The 10727-nt window shown below is 38.2% G+C and overlaps 1 pseudogene; it reads right to left on the minus strand.

Moving 5' to 3' along the window:
* Positions 1–1671: 1671 nt before the first annotated feature.
* LOC131920811 (large ribosomal subunit protein uL22-like) lies at positions 1672–2221 on the minus strand (annotated as a pseudogene).
* Between the last annotated feature and the right edge of the window lie 8506 nt (positions 2222–10727).

A 10727-nucleotide genomic window follows, 5' to 3' on the forward strand; every position in this document is an offset into this window, starting at 1 on the left:
TTGACTTAACAGCTAATATCCACATATAATTGAACACATACCCTATCTGTCTTTCCGGGCTGGGGATCTCTTACTCAGGATGATTTTTTTTTTAGCTCCATATATTTACCTGTGAATTTCATGATTTTATTTATTTTTTGTTTAATGATTGAGTAACACTCCATTGTGTAAGTGTACCATATTTTCTTTATTCATTCTTCTGCTGAGGGACATCTAGGTTGTTTCCAATTTCTGGCTATTATGAATAGAGCAGCAACGAACCTGATGGAGCACACTTCTCTGTGGTAGGATGAAGCATCCTTTGGGTACATAACCAAGAGTGGTATAGTTGGATCTTAAGGTAGGTTGATTCCCATCTTCCTGAGGAACTACCACATTGATTTCCACAGTGGCTGTACAAGTTTTCACTCCCACCAGGAGTGGAGGAGTGTACCCCTTATTCTATACCCTCACCTGCATGAGCTGTCACATTTTATTGATCTTAGCCATTCTAAGAGGTGTAAGATGAAATATCAAAGTAGTTTTAATTTGTATTTCTCAAATAACTAAGGGTGCTGAATATTTCTTTAAGTGTTTCTTAGCCATTTGAGTTCCCACTATTGAGAATTATCTGTTTAGATAGATCTGTACCCCATCTTTAAATTGGGTTGTTTTCTTGATATCTAGTTTTTTGAGTTCTTTATATATTTTGAATATTAGCCCTCTATTGGATGTGTAGTTGGTAAAAATCTTTTCCTATCCGTGGGCTGCCACTTTGTTCAGAGGATGGCATCCTTTGTCATATAGATGCTTCCCAGTTTCATGAGGTCCCCCTTATTAATTGTTGATCTTAGTGCCTGCACAATTTGTGTTCTGTTCAGGAAGTTGTCTCCTGAGCCAATGCATTCAAGGCTATTTCCCACTTTCTCTTCTGTCAGGTTCAGTGTATCTGGGTTTATATTGAGGTCTTTTATCCACTTGGACTTGAGTTTTATGTGTGGTAGTTTGAATGTAATTGGCTCCCATAAGCTCAAAGGAAGTGGCACTATTAGGAGATGTGGCCTTATTGGAGGAAGTGTATCATTGTGGGGATGGTCTTTGAGGTCTTCTTTGCTTAAGCTATGCACACTGTGAACCTCAGAGTCCTTCCTGTTGCCTGTGGACCAAGATGTAAGAACTCTCAGCTCCTTCTCCAGTACCGCGTCTGCCGGCATGCTGCCTTGCTTCCTGCCATGATATTAATGGACTAAACCTCTGAACTGTAAGTAATATTTAAATGTTTTCCCTTATAAGAATTGCCATGGCCATGGTGTCTTTTCACAGCAGTAGAAACCTTAATTAAGACAATATTGATCTATTTGCATTCTTCAACATGCTGACATCCAGTTAGACCAGCACCATTTGTTAAAGATGCTTTCTTTTTTCCATTGTATAATTTTGGCTTCTCTGTCAAAAATCAGGTGTGTAGATTTATGTCTGGGTCTTTGATTTGATTCCATTGACCACTTGACTGTTTTTATGTCAATACCATGAGGTTTTTATTACTATTGCTCTGTAGTAGAGCTTGAAATCAGGGACAGTGATACCTCCAGAAGTTCTTTTAGAATACAGGATTGTTTTAGCTATTCTTTTTTTTTTTTTTTTTTTTTAAAAAAAACTTGTCTCTGCATTTATTTTATGCTGAATTTATTCTCATGCCATAAGTTTTTGTTTCTTCAGTTTCTTCTGGGATGTCTTTTTTTTCTGCACAGCCTCCTCTTCTGACTTTGGAACAATTTGTTCCTTTTCAGTGAGGATCATTTTGATGTGGTAGGGGGAGCTCATGTACGGGTTAATCCATCCACAAGCTCTGTAAGTTCATTAGCACATCTAAGCTGCTTTGTTCACCTGGATGTGTTCAATGACTGGAGAATCTGCATCTAAACCCTTCAGTTCAGCGTTACTCTATGCATTTTAAGCATGTTTAGTAAAAATTCAGCACTCTTTTTTTAGGCCACCAGCTCTGTGTCCAGCCCCACTATTTGGCCTGGGCGCACCTACTGACTCCACCATTATACCACCGGAAAGACATACATTGCTTCTTTAAAGTGACATCTTTCAGATATTTGGTGGCTTTTCAGATATGCATACCCTTGATGGCCTGGGCAATTTCAAGGTTGTCCTTAAAGTGAACCCAAAGATTTGAACCTCTTGATTTGCATGATTTTGTAGGGTTTTCTGGGTCAAGAGAGTAGCTAACCATCTTCACAGGTCACCTCAGGCCGCTTACAGGAAGAGCCTTTCTTTCTTTTTCTAAAGATTTATTTATTCAATCAATGTGTACTGGTGTTTTGCCAGTATATACTCTGTATGAAGGTGTTGGATCCCCTGTAACTGGGGCTACAGACAGTTGTGATTTACCATGTGGGTGCTGGTAATTGAACCCAGGTCCTTTGGAAGAGCAACCAGTGCTCTTAATGGTTGAGCCATCTCTCCAGCCCCAAGTATTGTTCTTACAAAATCTGTAAAGAATTGTGTTAGGATTTTGATGAGGATTGTGTTGACCGTAGATTGCTTTTGGCAAGATGGCCATTTTTACTGTGTTAATCCTTCCCATCCATGATCATGGGAGATCTTTCCATCTTTGATATCTTCTTCAGTTTTGTTCTTCAAAGACTGAAGTTCTTGTCATATAGGTCTTTTATTTGCTTGGTTAGAGTTACACCAAGATATTTTTTTATTATTTGTGGCTATTGTGAAGGGTGTTGTTTCCCTGATTTCTTTCTCTGCCCATTTATCATTTGTATATGGGAGGGCTACTTATTTTTTGAGTTAATCTTGTATACAGCCACTTCTCGGAAGGTATTTATCAGTTGTATGAGTTCCCTGGTAGAATTTTTGTGGCCCCATATGTATACTATCATATCATCTGCAAATAGTAATATGTTGATTTCTTCCTTTCCAATTTGTATCCCCTTGATTTCCTTTAGTTGTCTTATTGCTCTAGCAAGAACTTCCAGTATTATATTGAATAAATATGGAGAGAGTGGACAGCCTGTCTTGTTCCCAATTTTAGTGGAATTGCTTTGAGTTTCTCTCCATTTAATTTGATGTTGGCTGTTGGCTTGCTGTATATTGCTTTCATTATGTTTAGGTATGTACTTTGTATCCCTGATCTCTCCAAGACCTTTATCATGAAGGGGTGTTGGATTTTGTCAAAGGCTTTTTAAACATCTAATAAGATGATCATGAGGTTTTTTTTTCCTTTCCGTTTGTTTATATGGCATATTACATTGACAAATTTTCATATGTTGAACCATCCCTGCATCTCTGCCTACTTGATTATGGTGGTTTATCCTTTTGATGTATTCTTGGATTCAGTTTTCAAGTATTTTATTGAGTATTTTTGCATCTATGTTCATGAGGGAAATTGGTCTGTAATTCTCTTTTTTTTTGTTGAGTCTTTGTGTGGTTTGGGTATCGTGGTGACTATGGCTTCATACAATAAATTTGGTGATGCTCCTTCAGTTTCTATTTTGTGGAATAATTTGAGAAGTATTGGTATTAGTTCTTCTTTGAAATTTTGGTAGAATTCTGTGGTGAAACCATCTGGTCCTGGACGTTTTTTGGTTGGAAGACTTTTAATGACTGCTTCTATTTCCTTAGGGGTTATAGGTCTATTTAAATTATTCATCTGATCTTGATTTAACTTTGGTAAACAGTATCTATCAAGAAATTTGTCCATTTCTTTTAGATTTTCCAATTTTGTGGAGTGTAGGTTTTTGAAATATGACATAATGATTCTCTGGATTTCCTCGTTGTCTGTTGTTATATCCCCTTTTTTGTTTCTGATTTTGTTAATTTGGATATTCTCTCTTTGTCTTTTGGTTAGTTTGGATAATGGTTTGTCCATGTTGTTGATTTTCTCAAAGAACCAACTCTTTGTTTCATTGAGTCTTTGTATTGCTCTCTTTGTTTCTATGTTATTGATTTCAGCCCTCAGTTTGATTATTTCCTGTTGTCTACTCTTCTTGGGTGTGTTTGCTTCATTTTGTTCTAGAGCTTTCAGGTGTGCTATTAAGTTGCTAGTATGAGATCTCTCTAATTTTTTTTTTTATGAAGGATCTTAGTGCTATGAACTTTCCTCTTAGCACTGCTTTCATTGTGTCCCATAAGTTTGGGTCTGTTTTACATCCGTTTTCATTGAATTCTAGGAAGTCTTTAATTTCTTTCTTTATTTCTTCCTTGACCCAGTGGTTTTTCAGTAGAGAGTTGTTCAGTTTCCATGAATTTGTAGGCTTTCTGTTGTTTTTATTGTTGTTGAAATCCAGTTTTAATCTGTGGTGGTCTGGTAAGATGCAGGGGGTTATCTCAATTTTCTTGTATTTGTTGAGACTTGCTTTATGATCAAATATGCAGTAAATTTTGGAAACGGTTCTATGAAGTACTGAGAAAAAGGTAAATTCTGTGTTTGAGTGAAATGTTTTGTAGATATCTGTCAGATCCATTTGAGTCATAATGTCTGTTAATTCCACTTTTTCTCTGTTTAGTTTCTGTCTGGATGACCTGTCCATTGGTGAGATTAGGGTGTTGATGTCTCCCTACTGTTAATGTGAGGGGTTCGTTCTGATTTAAATTGTAGTAGTGTTTACAAACTTGGGTGCCCTTGTGTCTGGGGCACAGATGTTAACAGCTGAAATGTCATCTTGGTGAACTTTTCCTTTGATGAGTATGTGGAGTCCTTCCCTATCTCTGATTAGTTTTTGTTTGAAGCCTATTTTGTCAGATGTTAAAATGGCTACGCCAGCTTGCTCCTGAGACCCATTTGCTTAGAATATCTTTTTCCATCCTTTAACCTTGAGGTAATGTTTATCCTGGATGTTAAGATGTGTTTCTTGGATTCAGAAGGAGGTATCCTGTTTTCATATCTGTTCTGTTTGTCTGTGTCTTTTTTTTTTGGTCAGGGAATTGAGACCATTGATATTAAGAGTTATTGATGAGCAGTGTTTGTTGGTTCCTATTATTTTATCTCACGGTGTGCTTCTTTTTCTCCCTCTTTTGACTTGCTTATCTGGGAGTATTTATTCTCTATATTTATTTAACCTCTTTAGGTTGGAGCTTTCCTCCTAGTACCTTCTATAGGGCTTTGTTTGTATAAAGATATTGCTTAAATTTGGTTTTATCTTGGAATGTCTTTCTCCATCTACTGTGATTGAAAGTTTTGCTGGGTATAGAAGTCTGGGCTGGCATCTGTGGTCTTTTAGAGTCCGCAGCACATCTGTTCAGGCCCTTCTGGCTTTCAAACTCTCCATTGAGAAGTCAAGTGTTGTTCTAATAGGTGTGCCTTTATATGTCACTTGGTCTTTTTTTCCTTGCTTCTTTTAATATTCTCTCTTTGTTCTGTATGTTTAATGTTTTGATTATTGTATGCCAAGGGGAATGTCTTTTCTGGTCCAGTCTATTTGGTGTTCTTTTTTTTTTTTTTTTTTTTTTTTTTTTTTTTTTTTTTTTTTTGGTTTTTCGAGACAGGGTTTCTCTGTGTAGCTTTGCACCTTTTCCTGGAACTCACTTGGTAGCCCACGCTGGCCTCAAACTCACAGAGATCCGCCTGTCTCTGCCTCCCGAGTGCTGGGATTAAAGGCGTGCGCCACCACCGCCCAGCTATTTGGTGTTCTGTATGCTTGTTCCTGGGTACCTTCTTCTTTAGGTTAGGAAATTTTTCTTCTATGATTCTGTTGAAAATATTTTCTGTACCTTTGGTTTAGGTTTCTTTTCTTTCTTCTGTTCCTATTATTCTTAGTTTTGGTCTTTTCATAGTGTCCCAGATTTCTTGGATATTTTAAACATGAAATTTTTAAAATTTAACTTTTTATTTTTGACATAAGTGTCGATTTCTTCTACCTTGTGTTCAATACCTGAGATTCTCTGTTCTGTCTCTTGTATTTTGTTTGTGAGACTTGTCTCTGAGGTTTTTATTTGAGTTCCTAAACTTTGCATGTCCAGATTTTCTTCAGTTTGGGTTTTCTTTATTGATTCATTTTCACTTTCAGATCTTGAACTGTTTAATTCACTCCATCCCCTGATTGTTTGGTTTCATAGATTTTTTTAAAAAAGAGATTTATTAGTTTCCTCTTAAATAATCTTTATCATATTCACAAAGGTTATGTTAAGGTCATTGTGTTGTGCTTCAACTACGTTGTATTGCTCTGGGACTATTTTTGTAGTAGGGTTGCTGGGCTCTACTGGGGACATATTGTCCTGGCTATTTTGACTGCCTTTTTACACTGGTATCTAGGCATCTGGGTTTGGGGTGATTGTATTCTAGGTGCTGGTGTCTGTCTTGTCTTTCTTGAGTGGCTGTTTTGTTCCTTGCTTTCTGTTGCCCTGTCTAGTTCTTAGGAAAGCCTGGTGGCTATGTGTTGACTAGTAGAAAATGCTTCTAGGATCCTGCTAGGTGTGGCCACTGGGGGTTCTGGGTACAATGTGTTTCTAAGTGAAGCTGATGGTTAGGGATGGGGTGGGTTAGAAGTGGGGGTCTCCACAGGAGGGTGGAAAGCATGGTGTTCCACCAGAATCTACTTAGCTTTCTGGGACTGGGGGCAGAGAGTGAGGAAAGACCACAGCAGGTAACTTGTTACAGAGCTGGGGGATGAGACTTGGAGATTGTATATGGAAGAGAGGAGGGAGAGTGAAGATCTGAAGTTAGCCTACCTGCTTAACTGGCCTGTGCCATTTACTTATTTTTAGTGTGTGTGTGTGTGTGTGTGTGTGTGTGTGTGTGTATGTGTGTGTGACATACTTGTATGTGTGAGGGCATGCATGTTCATGCCGTGGTACAGGAGGACAACTTGTAGGGACCAGTTCTTGAGTCCTATCATGTGGATTCCAGGTACTGAGCTCATGTTGTCAGGCTTGGCAATAAGCACTCTTTGTTTGTTTGTTTGTTTGTTTTCGAGACAGGGTTTCTCTGTGTAGTTTTGGTGCCTGTCCTGGATCTCACTCTGTAGACCAGACTGGCCTCAAATTCACAGAGATCTGCCTGCCTCTGCCTCCCAAGTGCTGGGGTTAAGACATGAGCCACCGCCGCCCGGCAATAAGCACTCTTACCTGTTAGCCCATCTTGCTAGCTCGGGGTTCTGGTTTTGATGAGTGCTATGCTCTACTTCGAAAAGCCACTTCTTGTCTCAAGGTTCTGACAAGTTTCTTTATTCCCCAAATAAATGCCAATTAATGAACCTGATGGCCTAATCACATTGATGAGCCTTCTTCTTCCTTCTTCCTCTTCCTCTTCTTTTGTACTTATCCATCTCTGGCAAGCTCTAACTCTTACTCTTTACAACATTCAGCAGTGTCAATACAATGGGAGTAGGTGAAATCTTACCATGATTAGTGTCTGGCTTCGCATTTTCCATCACTCAGTGAGAACTTAATATACCCCTGTGCGTTTCCCCAGACCCAGTGAGGCTATTTTACAGCTTTGGTGCCCATGGCATCTACTTCATTGATTCTATTTGCATTCTATTTAGAGACGATGTCTTTACTGAACACTAATTATTTTGAAGTCCAGTTCTTAGAAGTAAGATTAATTTTTAAGAAGAACATTTTAGTAATCTATTCTTTTGAACTGAGGTTCAGCTCTACTTACTGGTCTCAGTAGTTACCCAGGTTGTCAGGGATGAGGTCATCCTAACAGAGAAAACAGCTCAAAGAGAAAGAATCCTGGCATATTTTCCCCTCTGGAAGCAGGAAACTATTTCTGCATTAGGCTTGAAATGTCACACTTGTTATTTGCCGACTGGGAGGAAAATACAGTCCTGGACAAAGGAAACTGAAGAAGCCAAGACGCAAGAAGGAAGAGTGAGATGGAAAGAAGTCGGTGGCTGCCGAGGGTTGTGGGAAATGGGAAGACTGCTGGAGGGAAGAGTATCTTTTGTAGAGAGGAATGGAATGTTTCAAAGCTGACTGTGGTGATAGTTGCACATCTCCGTGAATCTATAAAAACTGATTGAATTGTGTGCTTAATAATGTCCTAAAATAATGTCAGTAGTAAAAACAGCAACAGATAAGGAGCTTATACGTGAACATCGGGCATAAAGGGCACTGTGTGAGACATGCACAGTGTGGCTTTGCTGCATAAATGTGGGAACTAGAGGGCAATGCATGAGACATGCGCAGTGCGGCTTCCCCAACAATTTTCCTGTACATTTGGGATCTTATTTACTTTATGCAAATTCCATTTATGTGTAGTTTCCCCAGATGTGCATTTCTAGATACTAACGAGGAAAACCCACAACTTATTGTAATGATAAAAAACCAGTTAAAATGGAGTGAAACATATGTACCTAGGGACAGATATGACAAAAGATGTCTAAAACCTATACACTAATAATTATATATTATTCTGAGAGAAATTAAAGAAGACATAACTAAATGGAAATATATACTCTGCTTATGAGTTGAAGACTATATTAGCATATTAATTGTGCCCAATCAATCCATGTATTTAACACAATCCCAACAGGCATACTGTAGAAATTGACAAGTCAATTTGGAAATCCATATGGAAATGAAAAGGAAGTAGACTAGATAAAACACCTTGCAAAAGAACAGGGTTGGAGGGCTTATCTTAAATCATCCACAGTCTTATTGTAAAGCTATATTAATCAAGAAAATGTGGCATTGGTGTAATGATAGACATATTGATTAAAGGAATCAAATAGAGTCTAGCAATTGATTCACACACATGTCGTAATTGATACTATTTCTAAGTTCTAATGGCAACATAGTGAAGAAAGGATAGGTTTTCTTAACAAATGCTGCTGAAATGGTTAGAAACATACACGCTAAACAACAGACTTGGATATATAACTAGAATTAGATAAAAATGGACTATGGTCATAAATGTAAAACTCAAAACTCTAAAAATTATAGAATGAAAATAGAAAGTCATTGTGATCATGGGTTAGAAATATAATATTTTAAGCAACATTAAAAGCATGATATATGAAAGAAAAAAACTAATGTTAGATTTTCATAAAACAGTATTAAAAGAGAATAAAAAACCATCAGAGACTAGAAGAAAATATTGGCAAATTGAATGTCTGATAAAGACTTGTATCCAGAATATACAAAGATTTTGGAGTTTATTACCATCACTACTACTAGTTAATCTTATGGAAATTAGGCAAACTATTTGAACAAACTCTTTCCCACAGAAGCCATATGGATGGCAGATGGGCACCTGGGGAGAAGCTCAGTGCCACTGGTCATCAGGGAAATGCAAACTTGAATTCCAGCGGCTTCCTCTACATACACACTGAAGTGTATGAACCAATATCTGTTGTGTCAACAGTTGGTTGGAATCTGGAGTGCTGCATCGTTTCCCAGTGGCAATACAAGATGACACAACTACTCTGGCCGAGTTGGCAGTTTCTTTAAAAGTTAAATGTATAATTATCAAATGTCCCCACTCTTTGTTCTTATGGAATGAATCTACAGAGACTCATACTCAAGTTCATGTCAGCTTTAATTGTCACAACCTCAAACAAGAAACAGCCCAAACGCTCACTGACATGTGACTGGCTAAAGAAACAATGGAATATTGCTTGACAATAAAAAAAGAATGAGTTCATAACAACATCATGGAAATTTTGAAGGTCCTGTATTAGATGAAGGAGAGAAGCCAGTAAAAAAAGTACACACAGTGTGATTAAATTAATATAAATACTGAAAACATGTACATGGTTTGGTTTTGTGATGAGACCACAAGGGTATATTTATGTCAAAATTAGCAGGATGCTCATTATTATATATTATCAACAAATGTGCTATTTGAATGCATGTAGTTCATTGTATGCCTGTAACACTTGAATAAAATCACTAAAATATTTCTACCATGTATTTAAGAGAGCTATCTCTGTATATGGCTAGACCTCTAGATGGTGGCTCTATTCTGTGGCCTTCCCTGGGGTAACACATATCCAGTACTAGTAGTCTACACAACCTTCTGTAGGCAGCACAGTAGTATTATGGCTTTTTAAAAAAAAATTTTAGTCCATTCTACATGATATTGTTAGGTTCTGAAGAAAAATAAAAAGATGATCACACTCTATGAGCTTACCATTTCTTACAGAGTTAAACACAAGCTTCTCAGGTTGGCATTGAAAGTGAGCCACAATTTGATGGCTTTCTGTTTTTCTCTGTTCAATAGACACAGAAATGGAGAACAGTGAGCCCAGAGGATGTGATACTGGTCCAAATATTATTCTCAAACTTAAAACTAAATGAGACTTAGCTTGCTTGGGTTTGGATTCTATGGGACCTGTGATTCCTTCTCTTCAAACCCTGTCTTTGGCAATGGAAGGTCTGCCCTCAATGTGGGCAACATCCAGCGAGCTGGCTATTGGGGGAAGAGCATAATGGGGAGGGTCTTGCTTATTCTGCTTCAGAGCTGGAGCACCTCTCTCCTGCTCTTGGCTTTTAGAACTCCAGGTTCTGTGGCTTTTGCACTTGAACACAGGGCAGCTTTCTCCTGTCTCGTCCCAGCTCCTAGACCTATGACCTCACACTGAGAGTTAGGGTGTCTATCTGCCTAGTTCTATGGGTTTTGGCCCTGGACTGAGCTATGCTACTGAGTTCTCTGCTTCTCCACCTTCCAGACACCCTCATGTGACTTCTCAGACCCCCCAAACCAAGTCAACTTCCCTAATGAATTCTTATTTCCGCCTTTCAGATGCTATTGATTTTGAGTGGTTTTTAGAGAATGGCCC

This window comes from Peromyscus eremicus, chromosome 10, assembly GCF_949786415.1.
Source record: "Peromyscus eremicus chromosome 10, PerEre_H2_v1, whole genome shotgun sequence".
NCBI lineage: Eukaryota > Metazoa > Chordata > Mammalia > Rodentia > Cricetidae > Peromyscus > Peromyscus eremicus.